This window comes from Trifolium pratense, linkage group LG5 (genome assembly GCF_020283565.1).
Source record: "Trifolium pratense cultivar HEN17-A07 linkage group LG5, ARS_RC_1.1, whole genome shotgun sequence".
NCBI classification, from domain to species: Eukaryota; Viridiplantae; Streptophyta; class Magnoliopsida; order Fabales; family Fabaceae; genus Trifolium; species Trifolium pratense.
The window spans coordinates 45,477,729-45,503,056 of record NC_060063.1 but is presented as its reverse complement, the minus strand read 5'-3'; the positions used below and the strand labels follow the sequence as shown (position 1 = coordinate 45,503,056).

The window sequence follows — 25,328 nt, the reverse complement described above, 5'->3', positions numbered from 1 at the left end:
AATAAAACATGCTCAGTATCAAGCAGGGGAAACCTCCCCGGCAAAATAACAACGAGCGCAACATTCATAAATGCAAAAATATGATAAGCATACAAAATAGGCATAAAAAATAAACAGGCAAAACTTAGCACACCAACTTGCTCGAATGAGCATACCAGCATGCCCAGACGAGCACCTCAATAACGGGGAGGTAAGCTCCCCGGCACGAAGTTTAAACAACAAATTTCGTTAAGTTAAAAATGGGGACAAGCTCCCCGGCTCAGATTTTGAGCAAGAAATTAGCATAAAAATTTGGCTAAGTTAAAGGTAGGGACCAGACCTCCCCGGTTGAAATTTTAACAACAAAATTTCATCAAAAATTTTCTAAGTTATTAGACGGGGAGGCTCCCCGGTTGAAATTTTAAACAAAATTTCATCAAAAATTTTCTAAGTATTAGACGGGGAGGCTCCCCAGTTGAAATTTTAAAACAACAAAATTTCGTAAAATTTTCTAAGTTAAAAAATGAGGAAACATACACGCGAGCAGAAAATGTAAACATACATGCGAGCAGGTATAGACGAGCAGTTATAAACAAGCATAGATAAATAAAACGGGCACCTGCCCGGAATTATCATAAAAATCAAACGGGGACAAAAGCCCACTTGTTCCAAAATTACAAACCATGGCTCAAAGGCCCCAAAAATTCAAAGAGACAAAATAAATTACAATAGAAAGGAAATTACAATAGAAAGGCCGGGGACATCTACTCCTCGCACCTATCTTCCTGCTCGTGCCCGTCACCCAGCTCGTCTTCATGACCCTCCTCGAACGCCACTTCAGCATCATCCTCCTCTTCATCAGAGTCGGCCAGACCAGCCGGGATAACAATCTGCCCATCCTTGACCTGCCCGTTCACATGCATTCCCCGGGTCACCAATTCCACGTCAGGATTAAGGCACTTGATTTGCTGCACGGCATTCTCAAAAGCGTACTCAGTGCCCTCTACAAAGTCATGGGACAGCTGAGCAATCACCTTGACCAAGTCTGCTCGGGTGGTCAAGCCCTCAGCAGCCTTGTGCTCGTTCTCGCCCGGCGCCATAGCAGCAGTGAGCCTTTCAATCTCAGCCCGAGCAGCTTCCAACTCCTCTCTCCTTTTACGGTGCTCATCCAGCTGGTCACCCCATCGTTTTTGCTTCTCCTTAAGGTCATCCACATCAATTTTGAGCTGGTTGATCCGACTTTTGGCCCGCTCGTGCCTGGCCTGGGCATTGTTCAGCTGCTCGAGTAAAGACTCCCGGTCGTCACCGAGGACTAGGGAGCTCGAGACCATTCGCACCACAGCAGCCATGTCACGAGCATGCTGCTGCTTACGGACCTCTGGTTCCTGGTCGAGAATAGCAGTCCTTTCAGCTTCAAAGACCTCCGGAGGATATTTTTCAAAAAATCTATCCACGGTAAAGCACCGAGGAACAGGAAACTTGCTGCATGCACCCATGCCCGCCTCCTCAACCGGGGGATCTTCTTCTCTTGTCCTCTTCGCTGGAGGAGGCCGGGGAGCTGAGGTAGGGGTGCCCGAACCACCACCCGAGGTCCCAATAACCTGCAAGGAAGGGGTCCCCGGCCTCACTTCCTGGGAAACTCTGGCAACAATCTTCTTTTTTCCTCGGCCAGACCTGCTCGCCTTCTCATCCTGTTTGGCTTTCAACATGCGCTCGGCAATAGTTTCCATTTCGTCTGCAAATAAATGACGAGCACGTTAGTAAAGGACGAGGAATACACACAACAATAACATAAATTTTTCTAAGTTAAAAAGAAAAGAAGCAATACCCAAGCACAGTTTAACCTCCCCGGCATTTTTGCACTTGAGGAGGGTCCTAGTATTAATAAAACGAGGAGAGGCCTTAGGCTCCCCGTGTTCATCTCTTATTGTAACTCCCTTACGAGTCGTCCAGACCCCGGGAGTAAAACCGGCCACAAAGGCCTTCAAACTCTCGAAGGCAGCCATGTCCTCGGGAGACAAATCTGCGTCCCCGGTTGTATATTCCTTAGGCTCCTTCTGGAAGTGGGTGTACGACCAGCTTAACGGGAACTTAGGAACTGCCCGAACTATAACTTGCCCGCTGGCATCCTTACGAGCAACACCTTGCTCGTCCCTATCTTCCTCCAGCTCCATTAAACTATCCCGGGCAGATGGAGACTCTGGCCGGACGACATAGTACCTCTCCTTGAAATCCTTAACGGAATCCACAAACATCTTAAAGAGTTTAACATCCTCGTGATGCTTCAACGAAACCCAATTTTGACGAGGTGCTTGTCCTACTTCCTTCGTCGGCTTGCGCTGAATTTTAAAGATCCTAAAGAAGAGGGGAAGGCTGGGACGAACACCTTTGTACACGCAGAGACGCTCGAACCCCATTATAAATGACCAGGAGTTAGGGTGCAGCTGCGACGGAGCCACCTGCAAGGCTTTGAGTACACTGGCCGCAAAAGGGCTGAACGGCAGTCTAAGCCCCATCTCCTTAAAAACAAACTCGTACATAGCAAAATCGTGCCCGTCAAAAGACGAGCACACCCGTTCATCCTCCCTGGGTAGACGAGTCGACCACTGTTGGGGCTCGTTTGCCCTCCGCTGCTCGACAGTGGTATATAACCTAGGATCCTTGGGAGTAAGCGCCGAAGCTATTCCCCGGGGTTCTGGAGCAACCCAATCCAGTGCAGGATCGGTTATACAGTCGACCAACATATACTTCTCTGCACCCTGCGCTTCCACAACCTCCTCGGATTCTGACATTTTAAAACCTGAAATGCAGTAAAAACAAAGTGAATTCGATGACCAAATCCACCCTTTCACCACAATTCAAGTGAAAGGGCGCAAGATAGGACGAGGACGCTGTCCCCGACCAAAGCCCTTTTCAAATGGCAATCAAAATCAAACCGAGGAGGGTAAGCCAGGCAAAAACGGGGAGGTAGGCTCCCCGGCACTAAGGCTGTATAACGAAATTTCCTCAAAACTTCTAAGTTAAAGACGGGGAGGTAAGCTCCCCGGCATGAAATTTAAACAACAAATTTCATGAGAATTCTTAAAAAAGGGGAGACAAAGCTCTCCGGCATATTCAAACTATCTAAAGTTTGAAACGGGGAGATAGGCTCCCCGTCACTTAAATAAACTATCTAAAGTTTAAAACGGGGAGATAGGTTCCCCGTCACTAGTTATCTAACCTAGAGTTTCAAAGGGGAGGAAAGCTCCCCGGTACCAAGTTAAGAAGGTGCCCGGCACATCCATCCTAATGTTCATAAATTCATACATTCTTCATGTAAAAACGCCCAAAGCTGGGCAGGAACAACAAAAAATAGATCTAAATAACGAAATTTAGAAGAATTACCTTGAATATGAAGAAAATCTGAAGAACGATTTGACTAGTAAGTTGGAACTTCAGAGAGATTCACAATTGAAGAGAGAGAGTGAAGAGTAAAAATGAAATTCACTCTCCTCTATTATATAGATCAAGCCAGGAAAGTGAAGAGACGCTTTGATCCAATGGTCCTTACACTCCCTCGTAAAAATCAAAGCAGTAAATGCACCCTTTCACATCCCCAACGAAAAAGGATGCTCGAATTTCACTCGAGCAAGCCCTCAAGCAAAAGGCTGCGCTTTACAGAAAACCTCCTCGTTGCTAACTTCTTCGTCATAGAAACGAGCAACAATTCCTTCTTATAAATTATCTCCTCGTCATAGATACGAGCAACGAGTCCCTCTCGTAGTTATCTCCTCGCAGTAGATACGAGCAGAATACTAAATATCCTCGAAAAACCACTTCGAGCAAAACATTGCAGATACTTGCTACGAGCAAGGCCTTGACGAGCAAGTTCCTCGTCCACATTTGTTCAAGAGAGGTTGCAAGGAAATTTCCTTTTGCACTTGGGCACACATCTAAAGTCATCACTCCTATGCCTAGGAGCAACGACTTGGGGGGCTCCTGTTCTGGACTAGACTAATGCTAGTCCACCTAGACCCTCACAAAGTCCACATGACTTGCCCAATCACCTCCATGTCAGCATGACACAACCTCTCAACCAAGATAGGGTATAATTACTACTCTACCCACTATCTAAGGGTAATATCTTGGCAGTCCCTCTTAATGGGCCTTGGCTAATCCAGCCCACTAAGAGGACCTTTGGCCCAGAGCTGGGGGCTATAAATACTCTCCCTCATGGGAGAGCAAGGTAGAACACTATTCATTATCACAATTACTCTCTCTCTCTAACTTCTCTCTAGTATCTCTTTTGCTCTCTACCCTTACTGACTTAGGCATCGGAGCACCTGCAGGTACAACCCCCCCTCCGTGGATCATCTGCTCGGACTTGCTGCCTACCACCTGCTCAACGGACTTCCAGCTGGCCTTCTACCTGTTCTGATCAACAGTTAAGATCAGAAACAATTCTCATTTCATATTCATTAAACAGTTGACATATAGTCCTCGTGAGCTTAACTTAGTTGATGGGGACATTGTAGTTTATATGTAGGGGCTGAGGTTCGAATCCAGGACACCCCACTTATCCATCTTAAGGGTGGAATTTCTAGCCATTAGACTATTTGATAAAAAAAATGACATATATGATCTATTACATTAGTTATTCAACGAATATAAAATATCAACTGTTTATATAAAAATTACAGGAAGTAGTAATAATAATGCAAGAATTTAGATTGATTAATTTGTTTTTAACCCTTCTATTATTTTTTTTAGGTTTTCACCACCAGGTCCACTAGACCACCTAATTTGGTTCCAGCCTCCTCCCGATCGCAGTTACGAGGATCGAACTCTGATTTTCCTTACCAAATTCAGCTTCAATCACCATTAAAGTAACTAATGATCGATTTTTTTTAACCCTTCTATTCTGGAGAAAAAAGATATGATAATTTAGAGTTTATTAACTCGATTATAATTATCTTTACTTGGAAACAATGAAAGTGAAAAATTAATAAAGACAAAAAGTGGATAATTAATAAGTCAAAAAGTACATCCATGTTTGATAAATTCATTGTCATTTTTTGTTAGTAAATGTTTTTTTTTTCTGTGACAAAAACATGAATCCTATGATATGCTGGAAACAAAAGGTGAAAAGTTATTTCTCTTCGCACTTTAATTTTTCTCAGTTTATTCTCACACGAAGAATGTTGGCACCGTTGAACTATAGTAGTAATTAAAATAATGAAAAGTGATATGGTTAAGGTTTCCCCAACCCAAAAAGCAGACTAAGGTTCTGTTCTGTCAACAAAAACAAAGTTGAATTAGGTGAAAACTTCCATTTTATATAGGGTAAATAGGGTTTTACCCCCTGTAAAATAGGTCAGTTTTGCGTTACCCCCCTGCAATTTTTTTTTTTGTGATTACCCCCTGTAAAATGAAGATTCCATCATTTATCCCCCTCAGTCGACAACATGGATGTTGACTGGACAAAATTAATGACGTGGGATGCATGTGTGGCTTTTCATTCATTTTTTATTAAAGTTTTTGTGCCACGTAGATAAATAACTTAATATAATTATTAATTTTTCAAAAAGAAAAAGAAATTAAAAAAAATTGTTAATAGAATTTATTTATAAACATTCTAGTTCTTCTTCTTCTCGGTGTAATCACAAATCAAATCCCACACAATCAACAAAATCTTCTTACCCAAATTTCTCTCAAATTTCACATCTTATTAACAACCCTAAATTATTTCTCTTCTATAACCACAACTATACGATACAAAACTAAGCCAAAGTAACAAAAAATTTAAACTTTCCAAAACTCTTCGATTCTTGGATGAAGGTTTGAGTTATTAATTTAAGTTTAATGAATATTTTTCAGATCTACAGTTTGATGAACTTTTTTGTGTTAACAAGGAATATTTTCCGGAACTTTAGGTTTAATGAATATTTTCCAGATCTGAAAACAAAAATCAAAGGTGACGATGAAGGTTTCTGTGGGTTTCGGCGAAGGTGACGATGAAGGTTTATGTTGGTTTCGTTCAAGATGACAGGTTTATGTTGTTTTTGATTTTTTTTGGAGAGAATGATGAAATTATAGCAATATTGAAGAAGATGAACCTTCTACCCCAATTACTATCGTTTTTTTCTTCTTTTTTTTCAGTTTTTTTTTAATTATACAATCATTAATGAATTGACAATAAAAAAATAAATATAAAATGAATTCATTCCACTTTATGTGCCACGTCATCAATTTTGTCCAGTCAACATCCATGTTATCGACTGAGGGGGGTAAATAATGGAATCTTCATTTTACAAGGGGGTAATCACAAAAAAAAAATTTTGCAGGGGATAACGCAAAACTGACCTATTTTGCAGGGGGTAAAACCCTATCTACCCTTTTATATATTAATTGTAAACATATTAAAAAAAATTGATTTTTTATTTGTGATTATATACTTGTCGATCCCTTGAACATTTTAAAAACAAATTTAAGTAACTGTGTGTAGATAAAACACACTAAAAACAACCCATATATTTAATAAAAAAAATCATATATGTTGGACAAATAATATTAGAAATACACTCTTTTTAAATATTTCCAATACATGCATAAAAAAATTTATAATACATTTGCTTATAATGAAACTAATGAGAATTCAACCTAGGACTTCATATATATTATGAAAGTATCTCACTACTAGAACAAACCTAGTGGATTATTGGTTAAAAAATATTTTAATACATTTTTTTATTGGTTAAAACTTATATAGGTTACTCTTGACCAAAAAAAATATTATATAAGGTTAGTTGACAAAAAAAATTATATATGTTCCACCAAATTTATATGGAACCCGCATTATTTGATGGGATCTACATAAATTTTAACCAATACAAAATACTACCTCCGATCAGAATTATAATTAAAATTACACTTTTTAGATTCATTGAATAACTTATGTATATGGTAATATAGATAAAATATATCATTGATTCAATAAATATAAAAAATAAAGTTTTGCTTATAATTATGACAAGAGGAAGTAGTGCGTTTTCGAATGTGCATTGTTGGTACTCCTTAATCCTTATTCTCTCGTGATATTATAAGCAAAATTTAAGCTTCTAGGTTCATTGCGTAATTAATGTATCTGATTTATAATACATAGACCAGATACATTAATTATTCAAAATTATAGACCAAATCTATTAATTATGCAATGAAGATAAAAATGTGAATTTTACTTATAAAGTATCACGGAGGAAGTAATGTTAGTTTGTGTGGACATTGTAGATTCTAAAAGCTTCCTAGAACGTTGTAAATTTTAGTATCCAAAAAAAGAATTTGGATTGCATGCAGTCAAAACTGCATGTAGTTATGCAGTCAGAGATTATCGGACTCTCCAATTAAGATCAGATGATATACAAATATAAATCAGTCATACAATTTGATTGAATTTTCATATATTTGGAACGTTCGATCTTAATTAGACGACCAAATATTTTCTGACTACATGAATGCATGCAGTTTTGACTACACGCAATCCGTATCTAATAAAAGTATTTCCTCCATCCCAAAATATAAGAGAAAATTTGTCAAAGAAAATTGATGTATTTGATTAAAAATTTAGGCTAAATACATATATCAACTTTGTTTGACCAATTTTCCCTTATATTTTGGGACATAAGTAGTATTTAATTTGTTCAATAAATTATTTAAACAAAATTACGTTAATTTAACCTAAATTTAGATTGGTTCTGTTAACTAATTCTTCTTTTATTGGTAATTTATGGTACATTCCGTTTGTAATCTTGGCCTTTAACTTATGCTCATTTGCAATGTTATTTTTTATGTTATATGTGTAACTTTGAGAACCACAATTTTTGTTCTACAACTAAATATGAATCACATTCAGGTGCACATTCATCATAGCTCACACTAGAAGAAGAAGAAGAAAAAAATAGACTAATCTAAACATATCAATGTGAGTTATCTTTAATATCACACGTGTTTTCTTTGAAACAAACTTCTTATAAAGACAGTGTAAACAAAATGTATAATAGACAAAATCAGGAAAAATAAAATGCAAATGCCCAATCTGAAAAAATGATCAAACTTAAATAACCAAAACTGTAATTTTTCCAATTATTTATTATATCTGTAAATTTGACATAAGAATATACTGTATTATATTTGTAATTTTTTCATCCATATATGTTCTAATTATCATAAGAATATATTGTATTAATTTTTCACTGATCCTCGGAATTTGGATAAAATTAAGAATTCGACATGTCATTTTTGCAACAAATGTATCGTAGGTACTAGATAGTTTTTTTTTAAGAAGAAACAACAATCACTATAAAAAATTCACACGCATAAATGCGAGATTTTGAATTTGAATCCAAGTAAAAATCTTCAGTTTAATTGTATTATCTTGTAATCTTTAATTGAACTAGACCTTATTGTAAAAAAATAAAATTGAACTAGACCTTACGGACCTGGACCTAGGTAAGTCTAGTATTATATATTTTAGAATAATATGGACCTAAGTAAAGTGTAGAGTAAAAAAATTAATAGTTGTGATTATAACAACCTCATTTGATTATGATGTACTTATAATCTACCTTTTATTTATTAATTAACGGTTAATATTATTCGCTATTTCACATTACATTTTAAAGTAAATCATTTAGCTAGAGAAACCAAATTCCCATAACCTCATGATCGATGATTATTTGGTGAAGCCTTAAATGTAAAGTACTAACTATATGAATATATGCATTGTAAAATAAACATTTTGAACACATTGGTAAGACGACGTTACTTAGCACAAGTGAATTTAGCAATCAATCATTGTTAACATACTTTAATAAAAGACCTGTTGAAAATAGGAGCTCTCTTCGTCAATACTTGAGCTAACCTTTCAGAGTAATCTATGGTCAATACTTGAGCTTAACCTTTCAAAGTGGATCAGATCAATATAAAAGTTGGTGATATAACTGACCTAGATTATTATTCCACTACAAGAAAATTCAACTGAAACATCTTCCAAAATGATTTATGTTGCAAAGATCCATCTAGTTATGATCAACCTTTCTCAAAAAACAATTTGTATAGAAGTGAATTGATAAGCCAAGAGTAGTTTTTATGCAGATAATTCATATAGAAGTGAACAGAACAAAGAGACAAAGAGACTTTGCAGGAACAGAATAAACAAACAAAGAAAACAGCGTGTGATTCTTTTGGAATTAGTAAAAAATAGTATGGAATGATTAATATGGAATGATAGAATTATATGGAATGGAATTAATGTGCTTGATTCTCTTATAATTATCTGTGGATACTCTTGATATGTATTAATATAGATCAGCGTGAATGACTAAATAAAGAGCTAGGATTATGCAGCAGGATTAGCAGACAGGCTGCAGCTGAGGATCCAAATCGGTCATTTTTGCGACAAATGTATAGTAGGTACTAGGTAATCTTTTTTTTTTTTTTTTTTTAAGATGAAACGGCAATCACTATAAAAAATTCACGCACATAAATGCGAGATTTTGAATTTGAATCAGAGTAAAAATCTTCAGTATAATTGTATTATCATTTGTAATTGTTAATTGAACTAGACCATGCAGACCTAGGTAAGACTAGTAAATATTTTAGAATAATATGTACCCGTGTAAAGTGTAGAATAAGGAAATTAATAGTTGTGATTATAACAACCTCGTTTTATTATGATGTACTTATAAATTATAATTTACCTTTAATTTATTAATTAACCGTTAATATTATTCACTATTTCACTTTACATTTTAAAGTATATTAGGGATGACAATTTGACCCATACCCAGCGGGCACCCGCAAAAAATACTCATAACGGGTAGGGTAAAAACCCGCATTTTGGGTACGGGCATGAGTATGGGTAATTACCCGCAAAAATGAACGGGTATGGGTGCGGGTACGGGTGCGGGTACGGGTACCTTAGTACCCACCCCGCCCCATACCCGCATAATATATATTTATTTATTTTATATATATTATTGTATAAATTACATATGTATATCAATTTTAAAAAATACAATACTATTAAACTATTACACATTTATAATAAAAAAGTTTATTTATAACATAATACAAACACCATGTGAATATGTCAACAAAGAAATTAACTTTAACATGAGGTTAGTAAATTTTTTTTATAATTTTGATGAGTCAACATTAAAATCTTTTTATAAAAATTAATTATATTAAAACGATATGATATTTTATAATTGATCGATTTATTTTTAGTAAAATTGCGAGTAACGGGTACGGGTATGGGTATCTAGGTACCCATAGGGTATGAGGACGGATACAAAGGTTGTTACCCACGCGGGTATGAGGATGGGTACGAGTATTTTTTCAAACTGCGGGTATGGGGATGTGTACTATAGTACCCTACCCATACCCTACCAATTGCCATCCCTAAAGTAAATCATTTAGCTAGAGAAACCAAATTCCTAAAGTAAACTATATATCCTACTTTGACAAAGAGACTCCTAACTTATCGTATAATTAAGTAGTATTTGTTGGCTCTATCATGTTTAAATGAATTATTGGGCCTTTATTTTCTACACAATCTCTATCATTAATAAATAATGATACATATATAGAATTATTGGCATTATTCATATAACGAACCATAACGGCATTAATGTTGATAATGTGACTTTATAAATCAAGGACGAACGTGACTATCATAAATAAGCCAACACCTAGCTGCCTAACTCATAAGTTTTGATGCATATATACATACCATATATAGTAATGGTGCAAATTGTTTCATCCTTTGAAGTTTGAAATGTGACACACAATACAACAATGTGGTTGATGATGAATTGATCTAATCAAGAAAAATAAACGACAGCTACATATATTTGTGTAAGGTTTTTGAGCGGTTCATAAAAGATTCAAAGTGCTGTTCAGTTGTGATTCAATAACTCATGATAAAAAGTAGATGAAAGTGAAAATCTATTTTTGTGATGATTGTGAAAGTTGAACTATAGTCATGAATATTGCTTGACTGTCAAAAAAAAAGTCATGAATATTGCTTGATGGTGAAAAGTACTGAAATTAGTTGGTAAAATTAATTCCAAGAATCGTGAGCCTTAAGATAATTTGATTACCTAAATTGTAGTAAGTTTGAAATGAGTACTTAATCTTGGATCACATTATCAATCAATTTAGTCATTGAAATTATATCAAATGGAGTGACTAATGTAATTAAAAACTTATTTAGGGCATATTAATAACAAGAGATAGAATACTCATGTAGTGATTGAAGATATAGATGAGAGATGATAAATGATATCTTCTAACTTAATCAGAGGTTTTGTGGTCTATTTAAACCCTAAAAATAACGATGTTAAATCTTGAGGGAAAATTTTGCCACATATTGTGGTCCTATCTGACTTAAGGAGTTACTCTTTGTAATTACACGCAGATGATACATGGTTCATAAAAAAAGACTCATGTAGTGAACAATTGTGAGAATATAAAATTAGTGTTTGGACATTTTAAAAATGCTAGATCTATGCTAAAATTATGAGAGAAAATTGTGAGATAAATATTGAATCTAAATTTTCTTATGTTTATTTTCTTTCGACTTTGTTGACTTTAAGTGTGACTGATTAGCCTTGTGTCGACTAATGACTTAATTATTGAATATATAAGAATGGTAGCCAACATTATTAAGGTTTTAGGTGGAGATGTCTGATGCGAATGTCTTTTATGTGTCTCAGATCATTGATCAATTGTTCCTCTCAGCTCTTCTCCACACTCCCCAATAAGTGATATCAAGGTCCTAGTTCGGCTTGAAGGAGGAGCAAGAGTGAAATACTGGTGTTAGATCGTTGTATCGAAAGTCTTTCTAGACAGTGTAGTCATGAGACATGTTTTGGTGGTAATAAGCGGTGCATATATTAGATGTGAGACAATCACACACTTGAAGGAGAGACTATTGGAGTTCAAGTGCGGGGTAGCTACTTTTACATCAAGTATAAATGAGTTAAATTTTGGATATATAAGAGTGATATTGACCCATTAATAGACCTAATGGTTTAAGGTGTCTTCGATATGCTAAGAGAATGAAGAAGACGACTCCAATTGTGTTTAATTATAAAATTGTTTTTGGGACTAGACAAAATTGGGTGGGGTATGAGACAAGAGATTGAAATACTAAGTGTGTTTGGTAAGTCGAATATGCTAGCTTATAGTTTATTGGACTAGCTTATAAGCTTGTTTGGAAAAAATAGACGCGTTTGGTAACGATCTTTTTTAACTACCCATTTGGATTAACTTATTTTTGAGCTTATGCAATTTTTATGTATTATTATAAGTTTGTCAAGGTAGTTTATGATAAAATAGCTTATAAAAATACAATTTTCACTAGTGTGAACTTATAAAATAGCATAAAACTTGATTTATATTGCATACGCTGTTTGCATAAGCTCAAAAATAAGCTAATCCAAACGAGCTAGTGTTTGAACTTATAACTTAAAGTTTTTTACATTTTATTCCATTCTGATCGTTATTATTTTCATTTTATTATTTCTTTATTTTTAAAAATATAATAATTACCCACCAACCATGCACTTTTATATCATTTTGTATTTACAACGGCTAAATTTGTCAAACACTTTTATTTCAATATATTAGTTTTTCAGCTATAACGTACCTATCAATTATCAGCCATAAGCTAGCTTATAGCTTAATTTTACCGAACAGAGCTTAAATTTCTAGTCTCTTACTAAATCACAAGACAATTTTTTGTCTCAAGTACAAATTGTCTATAATACTAAAATAACGGTCTCTACCAAACATTGTACAAGACAAAAAATTATTCTATATCTGAAAAGTTTATCATGTATTATTTTGGGATTGGATAACACGCAGTAACTGCATCACGCAGTAACTGTTCCTAGTCGTCCGATCTGATTTAAAACTGTGTGATTTTACAACTGTTTATGGTTGATTTCACAACTGTGTGATTTGAACCGCCTGATTTAAAATCAACGATCCAGATCTAAAACTACGTGAAACTGCGTGCTGGTTGTACAACAGCAAATCCAGGTCATTATTATGTCTAGTACTTATGTTTTTGTAAATCAAACAGATCATTCCTTTAAGGTTTTGAGGAGAGAAATTACGTCAAGATATCTTATATGGGTCATGGACCATTGGCATATTATTACCACCGTTGTTAGAATCGGACCATTGGCATATTATATGGGTCATGCTCCAATGCTCCCAAACTATGCAACAAACTTATCTTCTAATGTTTAAAACGAAACAAACAGAACCTTTTTGTTTTGAAACAGAAATAAACAGAACCTTAATTTCACATATTAGGATAATTTCATGGACTAAATTATCTAATGTCATGAAAATTGGAGATTCATTACACGAAAATTTCTCATCCCACCTACCTACTTTCTCACCACACCTCTGGAAATTCCATTTTTGCCCTTGGTCAAAAAATTCGGAACGCGTTTTCCGAATTTTTTTTGCCTTTAAAAACAACTTCGGAATGTGTTTTTCGAATTTTTTTCAAATTTGAACTAAAAAAATTCGGAAAACGCGTTCCGAATTTTTTGACCAAGGGCAAAAATGGAATTTTCAGGGATGTGGTGAAAAAGTGGGTAGTGGGATGAGAAATTTTCTCATTACACGACAAAACAGTAAACTATGATCCATTTACATACTACTTGCCTACCAATTGGCAGCATGAGGATAAGTTACATAACCTTTACAGCTAGAGAATGAGGTACAAATATATACAACATAGACACAATACAGCTCATCAATTGAATGTAGGGGAATATGGATTTTTGATCTACGAATTCTTCAAATCACATTAAAGTTGGTTGGTATTATATATCAAATATAGCTCAATTTTGGACTTTCAACATTAAAATGAGGAAAAAATATATGCATGTATGTAGCATATTTTTATGTCATATATGCATGTGCAAATTAATGTTACTTGGTTGTCAATGAAATAAAAAAGATTTCAATATTTTCAATATTAAATATTAAACCACATTTGGCATTACCAAGTGATGCAAACAAGTTGAAGCTTCCACGTATTGCCAACTCTCCTTCATCTTGTGTTATTTTCATGACCACATTTTACCATAGTAATAGTAACGTTCAAGTTCAAGTTCTCTTATTTTTATCTTCAGTTTTTATGTTTTGAATTAATTTTCAGTTGATGTGGCTTTCATTTTCTGAAGCTGACACAAAGGTGCATACATACACATCCCAAAGTTTTCATATGAATGAATATTTCGTTTTCTTCACCTCTTCGCATTTCTAGATAAATCAGACAAATTTATAACTAGAAAAATTTAATTGGATATCTTTTTGGTTTAATATTTATTAGAAAAACTAGTAACAAAAGGAAATAGTAATGAATAAACGCAAATAATAACGAACATACAAAAAGTTTAATAAGTGATAACAAAGTTCTTCATGTAATGGGTACGTACATCTCTTATCGTAGAATTCGCTACAACACATTTCTATTAGATGAATCAATGAATTATGTTTTCAATGTTACAAGCACTATTTATAACTAATAATTTGGTCAGAAGATGTAACAACAACAAATACCCCTGAATAGTACGCCCCGCTAGTTCAGCTCCTAAGCTGCACCAACCTCTTCCTAATGCATATGACCCATACTCACCGATATTTTATCGCACTCGCAAAATCATATCTCCTATTGTAAAACCAAACTCTTTAGTCATTAGTTATTACATCTGCTGCAATTAGGGATATTGGTAGGTGGAAATGATACTAGGGATATTGTCCAAGTAATAAAGATATTGGTTCGTTTAAGTTTAGAGGTTCGATTCCTGACTCATTTGTATGGAGAAATTTTGGTTGGAAGAATATAATTCACTTTATGTGTCCCGCAAATTTTTCAATGGAGATTAGTCACCGTTAACGACGGTAGAAACTTCGTACCAATATCATGATAAATCAAAAAGAAAAAAAAAAAAAAAAAAACAGAGGTGGACCACCTTCACAAGTGGTCCACCGTGGACAACTGATCTACCGAATATGAATTTTACGAAATTCACTGTTGGATTGAAAGTTTATATCGTATAGATCATCCATAAATTTTTTAAATTTTTTTTAAAATCATTTGATATGTTTTTGAGACCATCAAGATTTACGTTGTTTAATAAACCGTTAATCTTGATGTGTCTTAATAACATATCAAATGATTTTCAATTTTTCTAAATTTTTTTATGGATGATCTATATGATATAAACTTTCAATCCAACGGTTGATTTTATAAAATTCGTATTTGTTATAACGTTATTCATGACTAGTCCACCATGGACCACTTGATGAAGTGATCCATATTAGAATTTACCTGAAAATTTGATCTCAAATTCCACCATATAATCCTAATAAAACTGTCAAGTAGGATATATCAAGTTGGCATTTGTCAGACACATAGTCATTTGCACTTTCATATTAATTATCAATTTTGCATGGATAACAAATTTATGGTACAAAGAATCATCAAAGGAATAATTTTAGTAGTGGACATTATACCAACATAAATTTATATTGCTGTGTCAAAACACAACCAAAAGGGTAAATATTTCCTTTTTCTATCTATACAATTAATTATTCAAACCACTTTTTGTTTTTCTAATTGTTTTCATTATAGTCTTTAGTAGTTGATGAACATATGAAAGTTGAAATTCATGGCTGTTAATAGCCAAGTACACAATGGTTGGTTGAATGGACATAATGTACACAGTGTTCTCAAATTAAATCACCATAATAATAAAAGAAAAAATATAAAATAATTGTATGGTTTTGGTTGCATATTAAATACAGAACTTTACTACACATTGTATAAGCTGGTGAATGAGCTGTCTTTGTACAAACTGATCAGAAAATATGTTGTCAAATCCAACGGCTGGAGACACTTTACTCTAACCGCAGCATTCATTTCCTCATTAAATGCTTTTTTCAGTTATAGTTACCGCCTGTTTTTATGCAGTTGAGATCAGCTCCATTAGTATATCCTCCTTTTCCTCCATTAGTTACCTAGATCTGTGACATGTGACAATAAAACAAATCAACGGTTCAGGTTAAAAAAGAAAAAAATTGAAAGAAACATGTAAACTCTTTGCTAATCATTCACCACTATCATCTCCTTATTCCTTGCTAATCAATCACGTCCATCTTCTTCTTCTTCCCTTACACAATTTCACTATTAGGATTCCTTGCTAATCATTCACCGCCGTCATCTCCTTGCAACTCGCCGCTGAAATCAACTCTCCGTCTGTCTCAACACCATTCTCCGCCATCACCTCTCTTTGTCACTACCAGCACCGCTCGCTGTCACCCTCTCTATCCATTTCGCCGTCGTCGCCGTCATTTTCACAGTTTCAGTTTAACGGTAAATGGTGATTGATACATTAGTAATTTCAACAACATTAAAAATTTGCAGCAAGAGAGCAAGAAAAAGACACGGTTACTACGCCGCCGGCTTTTACTTCGATTTGTTCGCCGCCAAAGTTTTGATACCACATGGTTTGCTCGTTGTTCCTCTTCGCAGCGCTCACTCTTTCTCTCCATCGCAGCTCGCCGTCATTTTCACCATTATTACCAACTTCAGTTTTAGGACAAACGAGCGCCATGAGCGATTATGTTTCAACTTTAGGATCGTTTTGTTGTAATAATCAATTGTAGCTGTAATTTTAACTTTCAATTTTAGACTGTAATTTTAGCAATTGTAATAATAATAATATACCAGATGATGTACTACTATATTGTTATAATAAAGAAAAATTAACAATTGTAATAATAATATACCAGATGATGTACAGGAACCCAGTATCATACAAGAATTGATACAAGTTGTATTGAATTGTAATCACTATAAAGCTATTAAGTGTCTAGCTATTGGTTTGCGAAGGGCTGCTGCATATGAGGTTTTGGCCTGGGACAGAGCTTTGTGCGCAAAACTCGGCATTACTTAGTAACAACATTATAAAGTAACAAAAATCTCCATTATAAAGTAACACAAATCTGCTACAAAATCTGGATTATAAAGTAACAAAAGTCTGCATATTAAAGTAACACAAATCTGCTACAAAATCTGGATTATAAAGTAATAAAATTCAGCTGCATCAAAAGCCATACAAAATAAGTCTAAAAGAAATTGCGAAGTCATGATATGTCAACTGGACTTGATTGTGTCAACATGCCTTGAAATCCCAATGTGCCAAATTGACTTGTTGCTTGATGTTGAAGACCTAATGTGTCAACTTGGCTTGATGGTGTCAACAAGCCTTGAAATCCCAATGTGCCAAATTGACTTGTTGCTTGATGTTGAAGACCCAATGTGTCAACTTGGTCTGATGGTGTCAACATAGCTTCAAGTCTCGACGTATCAACTTGACTGGATTGTGATAACATTGCTTGCTGCTGCATCATAATATAAGAAAAGTTAAATAAATGATAAATATGTCTAAAATTATATAAATTGATGATAAACTTACATGCGACGACTGTCTTTTTTTGTTTGATGATAAGCATGTCTTTCTCTTTCTATCTAATCTCTCAACCCAAGATTTAGCTCGCTTTTTCTTCTTATGTGAACAATCTCGCTTCTTTATGCCGGCTGCCCCACCAACAGTGTCCACATTGTTCTCAATTTCATCATTTGCAATTGATATGGATACATGAACCACTCCACTTGCTTCTTTGTCCACATGCTTTTTTTCCAATATATCATCGATTATTTTGTTGGACTCTTCAGAAACTTTGGACAAAAATGTGTAAGTTTCATGATCAACTGAAGCTTTGTTGATCAGCTTAATCATTCGAGGACATAACTCATTGTATCGCTTCATGAAATCGTGTTTCCCTTGCCAATCTTTATTACTTCCCAACCTTGCATCTCTTGTCCATCTCTTTAGTATATAGTGTTCAGGAATTAACTTAATATTCATGACATCTAAGACTTTCAGAGCATGACTACATAAGATTCCATGCGTCTCAAATTTTCGACAATCACAAGAAACTCCTTGTTCCTGAATATTTCCCATCACCATCCTCTCTTTTGCATTATCATAATTTGTAACAACATACAAACCTTCTTTCACCTCTTTTATGCAAGTGTCTTGATATTCCTGATATTCCGCTTGGAATTCCTCAAATATTTTTGGAGTGTAAACTTTTCCAGCTTGTACAAGCATACATGCATTGTTCATCAATCTAGGCAACTTATGTCTTGACGCATATTCCTCTTCTGACTCATTGTTTCGTTTACCATTGACAGCCCTTTTAAAGTGTGTAAAAAATTGTACCAAATTTAAATCCGACTTCAAATAGTTTTTCAAATCAGCATTAAAACTCTCACTTAACTGAGTAGACCTCATACCCGCTGTGAATGTTTTCCGAACATAAGTCCATGCCCATTTTTCCTTCAATTGAAAGAGTTCACAATTTGAACTATGTGAACCATGAAATCCTTACCAAATTGTGAACTCTTCGTGTAGTTCACATGCCTTATAGCATTTTGTCTTATATGCCAAGTGCACAGTCCATGAAATGTTTCCGGCATAACTAAAGAAACAGCTTTCGCCATTGCGGCATCTTGATCTGTTAGAATTGTTTTAGGCTTTGCTCCACCCATTGCTTTGAGAAAAGTTTCAAATAACCACTGAAAAGAAGGGATTGTTTCATCATATAACAATGCTGCCCCGAAAATGATTGTTTGCCTGTGATTATTAAGTCCTACAAATACTCCCAATGGCCGATAATCCTTATTTGTCTTATACGTGGTATCAAAAGTGATGACATCACCAAAATACCCATAATCATTTATCATTTGTGCATCAGCCCAAAATATATTTGTTATTTCATCATCAACATCCATTTGAAAATCATAGAAGAATGAGGGATTTTCACTTTCATGTTTGAAATACTTAATCAAGGCACCCACTTCACCAAACTTTAGTGAATGCATCCTTTTGGTTCGAAGGTAATTCTTAAGGTCTTGTTTTGTAAAACCAACTGTCTCTAACCCACCAGCTTGCTTTGATATATATTCATTAAACCTTTTGGTCTTAATCCAGATTGATCCCCCAATACAATTTGTGATGCTTGTGCCTCAGATATGCGCCGATGAGAGCGAATCATGTGAACATACTTTTGTGGTTGAAGAGGGTGGTTGTGTTTAGCTACAAAGTCAACAACCTTATATTTCCCTATCTTCCAATCAAGTCGAATAACCATACGCGCTTGGCAGTCCGTTCTAGTTTCTGCTCTATTGCGCTCCCCCGTCGGCTGACGTCTTTTGTCAACACCTCGTATGCCCTCTTTGAAGCATGTGAATTTTCTTGAAGTTAAGACTCCATCCTTTTTGCTTTTGTTTACATATTCTCTCCGAATACCAAATCCAAGTTTTTTACTGTACTCATTATAAAAATCATAAGCAGCTGCCTCAGAGTCAAACTTCATTTCCAAGTGTGGTTCGCTATCGACAATACTGTCTTGCCCAAGTTGCACATTTTGTTCATGGATATTGTTCACCCATTTATCGACACAATCGACTACCGGAATTGATGATGAATTCATGTTATCTGTAAAAGTATAGTCTTCTTCATGTTAGTATATAGCAGAAACCAATATTATAGTGAAACTAATATTATAGGGAAACCAATATTACAGCAGAAACCAATATTATAGTGAAATCAATATTTTAAACATGTACATCGTAATAACATATTATACCAACATTTGTAAACATATTATTAACATTTTAACTAAGAATGTGAAGAAGAACAAAATATTATAGTGAAACTAATATATCAAATTATTATAGTGAAACTAATGTATCAAATTATTAACATTTTAATGTATCAAATCACTAATGTATCAAATCACCATTTACAGTAACATTGACTGTGAAAATGACGGCGACAACGGCGAAACGGATAGAGAGGGAGACAGCGAGCGGTGCTGGTACTGACAATTTCACTGTTCAGATTCTTTGGTAATCTCCTGGGAAAGAAGAAGAAGAGGAGGAGACAGTGAAATTATTAACATTTTAATGTATCAAATCACTAAGAATGTGAAGAAGAACAAAATATTATAGTGAAACTAATATTATAGTGAAACCAATATTATAGCAGAAACCAATATTATAGTGAAATCAATATTTTAAACATGTACATCGTAATAACATATTATACCAACATTTGTAAACATATTATTAACATTTTAACTAAGAATGTGAAGAAGAACAAAATATTATAGTGAAACTAATATATCAAATTATTATAGTGAAACTAATGTATCAAATTATTAACATTTTAATGTATCAAATCACTAATGTATCAAATCACCATTTACCGTAACACTGACTGTGAAAATGACGGCGACAACGGCGAAACGGATAGAGAGGGAGACAGCGAGCGGTGCTGGTACGGAAAATTTCACTGTTCAGATTCTTTGGTAATCTCCTGGGAAAGAAAAAGAAGAGGAGGAGACAGTGAAATTATTAACATTTTAATGTATCAAATCACTAAGAATGTGAAGAAGAACAAAATATTATAGTGAAACTAATATTATAGTGAAACCAATATTATAGCAGAAACCAATATTATAGTGAAATCAATATTTTAAACATGTACATCGTAATAACATGTTATACCAACATTTGTAAACATATTATTAACATTTTAACTAAGAATGTGAAGAAGAACAAAATATTATAGTGAAACTAATGTATCAAAATATTATAGTGAAACTAATGTATCAAATTATTTATTGGTTTGATTGGTAATTCAAGCTCTGAAGCATTATAACCTCTGAACCGGTGCTTCAACCAATGCTTCAACCTCTGAACCGGTGCTTCAACCAATGCTTCAACCTCTGAAGCTGACATAAGCTCTGAAGCATTGTTTTGCTTGTTCTGATACGCGTTTCTGTTTTACTTAGCTTTTTAGAGTTAGTTAGTTAGTTTTGTATAGTTATAATTCAGTTACGTTTTGTTTGTCCTAGGTAGTTATGCAGTTACTTGCATTTGAAGTAACCACCTATTGTATATAAACAAATAAGGCCCTTTGTGGAAGAATAAGATTTTACTTTTTCCTTTATTCAATTTCTGCTTATTCTAAATTCATTATTCATTCATCTTTCATATATCATCCTTCAGTGCTCTTTGTTTTGGGTTAATCCCCAACAAAGTGGTATCTAGAGCTTTCACGATCCAAGGGATCTTGATTCGGATCTTTCACCAAGAAAGAGAATCAAAGGTTGCAGTGATTCAATCATGGCTGGGAAGAGTAATTTCCATGCGAATTTGCCAATTCTTGATGGAAAGAACTGGGATACATGGGTCAAACAAATGAATGTGATATTCATTGTTCAAGAAGTGGATGAACAAGTGAAGACAGTTCTTGATCCATTACCAGCAAATGCAACAGCAGAACATAGAACAACGTTCAGAGAAGCACTGAAGAAAGATAGCAAGGCTCTATTTCTCATTCATCAATGTGTTGATGCCAAGGTATTTGAGAAGATTGCAGATTTCACAACGTTCAAAGAGGCTTGGGACACTTTGCAGAAGAGCTATGGTGGTGATGCAAAGGTCAAGAAAGTGAAATTGCAAGCCTTGAAGAGACAATATGAGCTGCTGGAGATGAAGAATGATGAGACAATTGCAGATTACTTCACAAGAGTGGTGACTCTCACCAATCAGATGAAGAATTGTGGAAGTAATCTTGCTGAACAGGAAACAGTGGAAAAGGTACTTAGAACTTTAACTTCAAAATTTGAGCACATTGTGGTGACAATTGAAGAAACAAAAGACTTAAGTGAAATCAAGATTGAAGACTTGCAAAGCACACTTGAGGCTCATGAGATGAAGCATGGTGGAAGAAACCATGGCAAAGAAGATGAGCAAGCCTTGTTTGTAAAGTTCAAAAAGTACCAAGATGACAAAAAGAAATGGCAGAAAAAGAAAGAGTTCAAGAAAGGGAAAGAAAGTGTTGAAGACAAGCCTGAATCCTCAAAAGAAGGAGGAGGGAAAAAGAAGAATTATCAAAAGAAGGATAAGAGCACCATTCAGTGTTACAATTGTGACAAATATGGTCACTATGCTAAAGAATGTAAGGCTCCTAAGAAGAACCAAAGTCAAAACAGTGGAGAAGAAGCAAATGTGGCACAGGATGATTCAACATCAGAAGATGATGTGAATTTCATGGTGACAATTACTGATGAAGCAGCAGATTCCATGGTTTGGTACTTTGATACAGGGTGCTCAAATCATATGACAGGGAATAGAAGCATCTTAACTGATTTTGACAAGTGTCTCAACACAAAGATCAGGCTAGCAGATAGCAATTCCATTGCAGCTGAAGGCATTGGAAATGTAGTGATACAGAGAAATAATGGAAGGAAAGCAATGATTGAGAAAGTTCTATATGTACCTGGTATGAAATGTAACTTGATGAGTGTAGGTCAGTTACTTGAGAAAGGGTTCAGGGTAGTGCTAGAAGATGAAGCACTGAAACTCTTTGATTCAAAGAACAGATTAATTCTGAAAACAGCACAAAGCAAGAATAGAACCTTCAAGAGTCAAATCAAAGCAATTGAAGCTGAATGCTTAGTTGCAACTGCTGAAAGTAAAGACAGTGACTTATGGCACAAGAGGTATGGTCATTTGAATTTCAAAAGCTTGTCTATGCTTAATTCAAAGAACATGGTGTTAGGACTGCCTAGTGTTATACCTCCAGTCGATACATGCACTGTATGTTTGTTAGGAAAACATCCTAGATCATCTTTTAAAAGTAACTTGCCTATGAGATCTAGTGAAGTGCTAAATGTTGTGCATTCTGATATTTGTGGACCAATTGATGTGTTATCAACTGGTGGAAACAAATATTTTATCACATTTGTTGATGAGTATTCAAGGATGATATGGCTATATCATATAAAGGCTAAAAGTGATGCATTTGAAGTGTTTAAGAAATTTAAAACACTGGTTGAAAAACAAAGTGACAAGTCAATAAAGGTGTTGAGAACTGATGGTGGAGGAGAATATACATCAAAGGAATTTGAGAATTATTGCAAAGAGCATGGCATAATTCATGAAATTACAGCACCATACACTCCTCAACACAATGGTCTTGCTGAGAGAAGGAATAGAACTATCCTGGATATGGCTAGAAGCATAGTAAAGCAGAAGGGTTTGCCACATAGATTTTGGGGTGAGGCAGTTTCTACTGCAGTATATATCCTAAACAGATGTCCTACCAAATGCTTAGACAAAGTGCCAGAAGCTATATGGAGTGGTTCAACTCCATCTGTGAAACACTTAAAGGTGTTTGGTTCCTTGAGTTACAAGCATGTGCCAGATGCAAAGAGAAAGAAGCTAGATGACAAAAGTGAACCTGTGATATTTGTTGGATATCATAGAACTGGTGCATATAGACTGTACAATCCCACATCAGACAAGATAGAGATCAGCAGAGATGTGAAAGTACTTGAGAATGAAAGCTGGGATTGGAAACAGAAATCTGTATCTAAGAAAACTTGTGAAGTGGACTTGGATGATGGATTGAGCAACATAGATGAACCAGTTACTTTTGTTAATCCAAATCAAGGTACTAATCATGAATAAAATATGCACACCTCAAGTGATGATGATGATAGAGTTCATATGACATCAAGACCTCACAGAGTTACTCAGATTCCAAGAAGGTTAGCAGATTGTGAGATGGTTCCAGATAATGCTGTAGACAATGAGGGTGACATTGTGCATTATGCTATGCTTGCAGACACTGAACCTTTAGATGTCAAGAGTGCACTAAAGAGTAAAGTGTGGTTAGAAGCAATGATTGATGAGCTAAAGTCAATTGAAAAGAATAAGACATGGGACCTGTGCAAGCTACCTTCAGATAAAAGAGCAATTGATGTGAAGTGGGTGTACAAAGTGAAGCAAAATCCTGAGGGCCAAGTAATCAAGTACAAGGCAAGGCTTGTGGCCAAAGGTTTTCTGCAAAAGCAAGGCCTAGACTATGATGAAGTGTTCTCTCCTGTGGCAAGGCATGAAACTATAAGGCTGGTTATTGCACTAGCTTGTAGCAGAAGATGGCCTTTATTCCATTTAGATGTAAAGTCAGCATTCTTAAATGGACCATTGGAAGAAGATGTATATGTCAAGCAACCACCTGGTTTTGAATTGAAAGGTAAAGAAGATAAAGTGCTGAAACTGAACAAAGCTTTGTATGGTTTGAAACAAGCTCCAAGAGCTTGGAACAAGAGAATTGACCAATTCTTTGTTGTACAAGGATTTGTGAAATGTAGTGTGGAATATGGTGTGTATGTTAAATACAGTGAGAACAAGCATATGTTAATCATATGTTTGTATGTTGATGACTTGTTAGTGACTGGAAGCTCACTAGCAGAGATTGAAAATTTCAAATCACAGATGAAGAGTGAATTTGAAATGACCGACTTGGGAAAACTCACCTATTTCTTAGGAATGGAGCTGTTATATACTGCAAAGGGGGTGATACTGCATCAAGCAAAATATGCCATTGAGATTTTGAGAAAGTTTGAAATGCTTGATTGCAATTCATCAGTTACACCTGCAGACACAAGACTTAAGCTGGAAGTAGATGAAAACAGTGATACTGTGGACTCTACTATATTCAGACAATTGATTGGTTCACTAAGGTACTTGTGTCAAACTAGACCTAATATTAGCTATGCAGTTGGCTATGTAAGCAGGTTTATGAGCAAACCACTGAAGCCTCATCTACTGGCTGCTAAGAGGATACTCAGATACATCAATGGCACAATACACTATGGTGTGCTATTTCCATATTCAAAAGATAGTGTGAAACTTGAATTAAATGGATTCTCTGATGCTAATTGGTGTGGAGACAAAGTAGACAAGAGGAGTACAAGTGGTTATCTGTTTAAATTCCAAAATGCACCAGTCTCATGGTGTTCTAAGAAGCAGTCAGTGATTGCTCTCTCTAGCTGTGAAGCAAAATACGTTGCAGGATCCTTGGCTGCTTGTCAAGCTAATTGGCTACAATCACTTCTCAATGAAATGAAGATCATTGACAACATCACAGTAATGCTGAAGATTGACAACAAATCAGCAATTAACTTGGCTAAAAATCCTGTTAGCCATGGTAAAAGTAAACACATTGAGACAAGATTTCACTTCCTTAGGGACCAAGTCAACAAAGGAAAGTTAAGCTTGGAGTATTGTTCCACTAACAATCAACAAGCTGATATAATGACTAAGGCTGTGAAGAGAGATCAGTTTCTCAAGC

The 25,328-nt window shown here is 35.1% G+C and overlaps 1 pseudogene; it reads right to left on the bottom strand.

Annotated features, from left to right (window-relative positions):
• Window positions 1-743: 743 nt before the first annotated feature.
• Window positions 744-19,608, bottom strand: LOC123886771 (annotated as a pseudogene).
• Between the last annotated feature and the right edge of the window lie 5,720 nt (window positions 19,609-25,328).